Source organism: Dendronephthya gigantea, unplaced genomic scaffold (genome assembly GCF_004324835.1).
Source record: "Dendronephthya gigantea isolate DGI-Jeju-01 unplaced genomic scaffold, DenGig_1.0 000138F, whole genome shotgun sequence".
Classification (NCBI taxonomy): Eukaryota; Metazoa; Cnidaria; class Anthozoa; order Malacalcyonacea; family Nephtheidae; genus Dendronephthya; species Dendronephthya gigantea.
The window spans coordinates 401,272-406,282 of NW_021163148.1; the positions used below are offsets into that span (position 1 = coordinate 401,272).

General features: G+C 39.1%; 1 long non-coding RNA gene across 5 annotated transcripts; it reads left to right on the forward strand.

Annotated features, from left to right (window-relative positions):
• Positions 1 to 353: 353 nt before the first annotated feature.
• LOC114536509 lies at positions 354 to 4,014 on the forward strand. 5 transcript variants are annotated; one of them, XR_003688460.1, is made up of 5 exons: positions 354 to 391; positions 1,617 to 1,673; positions 1,776 to 1,843; positions 1,965 to 2,024; positions 2,527 to 2,858. It is a non-coding gene; the product is annotated as an uncharacterized LOC114536509 (long non-coding RNA). The 5 variants fall into 5 exon arrangements; XR_003688457.1 differs by lacking the exon at positions 354 to 391 and adding an exon at positions 3,967 to 4,014 and having other exon boundaries at positions 1,018 to 1,673; positions 2,527 to 2,806; XR_003688459.1 differs by lacking the exon at positions 354 to 391 and adding an exon at positions 3,967 to 4,003 and having other exon boundaries at positions 1,018 to 1,673; positions 2,755 to 2,806.
• Positions 4,015 to 5,011: the final 997 nt, after the last annotated feature.

Consider the following 5,011-nt stretch of genomic DNA (forward strand, 5'->3'; position numbering starts at 1 on the left):
TGTGTGCATAAAATGCGTTAATATGTTACGTCACTGAGGTCAGGTGTCAAAGTCTGTGTTGGGGATAGTGGGGGTTTACGTGTCAATTATGGTTGTGTGTGGACATCCGAGGTTTAAATGTGTTTTGGTTGTAAGTTGTACTTCATGTAGTATGGTTGGTTATAATTGTTGAAGTTCCGTTTTATCACCGTAGTCATGAAATAAAAAATTGGGTTGAAATGTTTGGATTTTTGGCGAGGAATTACAGAATTACAGTGCAATATCGTCATCTGTGGGTAGTAAACTACCCCGGGTCTAAAAACTTCCGTGGGTCGATGTTCGGCGATGCATCAACCGTGAGGGTTTCAATCGTGAATAGGGTTATCAATTTGAGGTAGTCAAGGTTTTTAAGGTTTGTATTTTGAAGTTTTATGATAAGCTTGTAAAACGTGCATATAATTGTGAGTGTAAGGTTGTAGGTATATAGGTATCATTATTTAGTAGGTGTTTAAATTATCATCGGTAATTAGAAGTCAACGTGGACGTTGTCATGCGTTTGAATTACTATAACTATATATATATATATACAGCATATGGATAGCGGATTGTACATTATATTACATAAGGATTGTTCAACGTGACTACATTATCCATGACCATGTTCATGTGGTTTGATTTGAAGTGTATTTAATCCGTGTGGTTGAACATTTAGGTTTTGTTCGGGCATCTGGTCATATTTATGGCTTAATTCTGCTAAGGACAAGTATTTTTTTAAAAAAATAATTCTATACTTATGTCCGCAGGATGCCCAGGATGCCAGATTTGATGTGACTGGTTAAGTCATGTAGTTTTGTTGTTTTCACAGGAGAGTGCCACAGGGTTTGCTTGTCATGTGTTAATTGGTTCTTGCATGTTCTCACTTGTAACCCAGTGTGTCCCAGTAAGTTCTTTGGTTTGTTATATCCACTCTGGTGTTTTCAAGGTGGTATTCAGATACAATGTCAATTGGGAGTGGTCAAAATTTTTTTGTATCTGTGTTTAGGATGGTGTGGAGGTTTTTGGCTGGTTTTGGTTAGGTTTGGGGTTGATGGAAGGCCTGGGGGATTTGGGTTATGGGATGTTATTATGTTTGGTTAGCGTTGTGTCTGGTATTAAGTTTTGCTGTGATAAGTGTGTCTCTCAGGTTAGTATTACGTTGGTAGGCTACAATTGGAGGTTCTTGCCATAGACTCCTCAGTGTGGGGTCATTCTCCAATATGTTCCAGTGTTTACGTAGGATGTTTGCAATGTATTTTGTGTTTGTGTTGTATGGAATGGAGAAAATTGGGCGGCTTGTGTTTTTTTGGCTTTGTTTCCTATTGAGTAGGTCTGTTTGGGTGTATTGTAGGGCTTTGTTGAAGTTGGTGGTGATGGTGTCGTGGTCATATCCGCGATGGATCAGTGCAATCAGGAGGTGGTTTAGTCGTTGTTGTAATTTGTTGTTGTCTGTAATTATGCGTCTGTATCGTAGAGCCTGACTGTAGATGACTGCGTTCTTGCATGTGGTGGGGTGGAATGAGCTTTTGTGTAGTAGAAGGGTTTTGTCAGTTGGTTTAATGTACAGGTCTGATTCCAGTTTGTTGTTTTTGTTTTTGTAGATAGTTGTGTCAAGGAAGTTGACAGATTTCTCAGAGAAGGAAAAGTCAAATTTGATGGTAGGATGAAATTGTTTATGTATTTAAGGAATTTTTCCAGTTTGTCAGTGCCATGTGTCCAAATTGCAAATATGTCATCTATAAATCTTATCCATTCAATAGGTATAAGATTTTCAGGAGCTTGTTGGAGGAGCTCCTGTTCAAGTGCTGCCATGAATATGTTTGCATAGGTAGGTGCCATTGGTGATCCCATAGCAGTGCCATGAATTTGTAGGAAGTGTTCGTTGTTAAAAGCAAAGGCGTTCTTCTTAAGTACAAGGGATAGGATGTCATGAACTAGTTCCATTTCAGGGGTAATTGTGTTGATTTCTTTCAACATGTCTATACAGGCTTGGATGCCTTGATCATTAGGTATGTTGGTATAGAGACTTCTTACGTCAATAGTAATAAGTATGAACTTGTCTGGTAGTGTGTTATTCTGAGCAAATATCCGGCATAGAAAGTCTGTAGTGTCCTGGACATATGATGGTATGTGTTGTAGGAGTGGTTTGAGTAGATGGTCAGCATATTGAGAAAGCTTGACTGTTGGTCCACCACAACCGGAGATAATAGGTCGACCTGGAATGTTAGTTTTGTGTATTTTGGGTAAAAGGTATAGTTGTGGTGTCCTGGCTTGATTGTCAATTGTGAGATATTTAAATGTTGTGTTGTCAATGGCCTTAGATTTGTGGAGTTTGTGTGCTAGGGTTTTGGTTTCAGTTAGAATTTCAGGGGTCGGGTCATGTGTTAGTTTCTGGTAGTGTTTCTCATTATAAAGTTGTCTATATGCCTCAGTAAGATAATCTTCCATTGGCCATATCACAATGGCTCCTCCTTTGTCTGCTGGTTTGATTATTATATCATCCTTTTTTAGATCATGGATGGTTTTAAGGCTTTGTGAGGATAAGTTGGTTTTTGTAGTTTGTTTTTGTGTTCCAAATTCAATTTTGAGATCGTAGAGTACATTTGATATGTATTCTAACAGGTTGCTGTTGTCGGGGTTTGGTGCTGTGAAGTTACTGGGTAGTTTAAATGGATGTTTTTTAGTGTCCTTTCTGTTTCTGAAGAAATATTTATTGTACATGCTTTTTTTATATTTCAGAAAAGAGGCATATATGGTCTTGTATGGTGTGTGTTTGGGTGTCGGGACAAAGGTAAGGCCTTTCGACAGGGTTTTTTGTGCTTCCTGTGAGATGGGTTTGTTAGAGAGGTTAAATAGTATTGTGTTGGGAGTTATATTTGAGTTTTTTATGTAGTTTATTTTTGCTTTTGTGTCTGTTGTTATTTGTGTTCCGTTGTGTTTTCAAATATTTTAGGATGTTTCGTTTGTTGTAATTGTTTGTATCTGTGTTGAGTTTTATCTGTTTTTTTGTTATTTGTGGTGTGTGGGTTTGTTGCGTCTTAGAAAATCCAGGATTTGTTGTTGTGTGTTGTAGTTCAAGTGAGATGGAATGTTTATGTGGGGTGCTGATTGTTGTTCATTGTTGTTTCGTTGATGGGTTCGGTGTCTGTTGTTATTAGGTTGTCGATAGTGGGTTGGTATTCGAAGTTGTGGTGTTCTTGTTACTGTTGTTGTGCTAGTACTAGTTGTTCCGGGTTTGGTGGTGTGGGGTGTGGGTTTGCATAAGGGGTTTTGGTTTGTGTCTGTTGGTCGGTGTGTGTGTGGGTTTGTTGGTTGGTTGGCTGGTTGTTCTGTATGGTGTCCTATGGGGTGAGGAGGTTGTTGGAGTGATTCTGGTATTTGTGTTGTTAAGTCGTTTTAGTTTTATGTTGCGATTGTGGGATGGTGCTAGGCAGGCTTGTTTTGTGTATTTGGTTGCAATGGCGTCTGTTTGTTGTAGTATGTTGTTGGCAGTCGTTGTGTCACATTTGTTGTTGATTTGTGCAGATTTGTGTTGTATTTTGAACTCTGTGTTTGTTATTTCCTGTTTGTGATAGTCAATGGTTACTGTCAGTAGTTCTTGTGAGGCATTCATTAAGATGTCCTCCATCTTTGTCGTAGGTCTTTGTTCAGGTAGTGTTTGCTTTTGTGTGTGATTTCTAGTCCAGGGGGTAGTGTCTGTGCTTTTTTGTGTTCTTCCAGTTCGTCAAGTGTGCATTTGAGTTTGGATAATTTGGTTTTCTGTGTGCTAATAATGCGGAATGTTTCCAGGAGGTGTGGTGGTATGCTGTTGGGGTTGGGAATGGATTGTGGTTGGTCATTGTGTGGTGTGGTGTTGGTTGCGATTTCGGGGTTAGTTGTGATTTGGGGTGTGTTGTTTGTCTCTGGGTTTTCGTCTTCTTTGTTTAAAAGTTTTTGTTTTTCCTTATGTAGGCCTTCTATTATTGAATCAGTTTCCTGATCGGATATGATCAATTTGTGGCCAAAATAAGGGAGGTGTCCAAGTCTGTTATGTCTCCGTCGTCAGTCTGTAAAAATTCGTTTATTTGTTCCTCGACATGTCCGGTGAGGGTGGGGGGTTGGTTGGATGGGCATGGTTAGTGTCAAGGGTGGGGATTGCGTTGTCAGGGTTATCAATCAACATATTCTGGGGGTCGGTTAGGTTTTGGTAGGGTTTCGGTCGGGTTGCTTCGATTTTGGAGTTGAATGGGACTTTTTAAAAATTAAGGTTATCCTTTGTGAGTAATAGTTCCATTGAGTAGTGATCGTTGTGTTTGTTAGTAAGTGTGTTAGGGGTGTGTGAATAAACAAGGGGGACTGTTTTCTGGTTAACTGTATGAGATTGATTCAATTGTTACAACTAGAACTAAACAATATGGCGAGCTTGGTGGCGCTCTCTCCGTTCCCTATAGGGGTATCACAATGTTTATTTAATTTTGACATAGGTTAATTGGAACCATATTGTAGTTCTTATATATAAGTTAATTTGTAACAATTGTCTGAATTAACAAACTAGAGAAAAAAAAGGACGTTATGTGTATGTGGGCTAAAGGGGAACATAATGAGTAATTTGTTGAATGGTTAATTGCGAATTGAGGGGCGTAGAAATAGAAATAAAAATAACCAGATGGGGTAGTTTGGAATTTGTTGGACAACCGCCAACCATGTGGTGTGTTTGAAATAAAATTTTTTTAAAAGGGTTTTGTTTGTTATGATGGTTCTTCAAGAAACTATGTAGTTGCGTTTGTAGTAATAGGTTGTGTAGCGTTATTGGTGGTGTTTAAGTCAAGGTTATGTAAGGAGGTAGGTAGAAAAGTAAAACAGAAGACAAGAAGGCAAGCGTGCGAATCAGTATCCCCGTACGCGGCGTTTCATCCTTTTGCGGACTCGTCAGCGGGGAGCAGGGTTGGCTTTGTGTGAAGGAACAATGAAGATAGAAGTGAGTAAAAGTGGTGTGTGTTTGTAGGAGAATCATAAA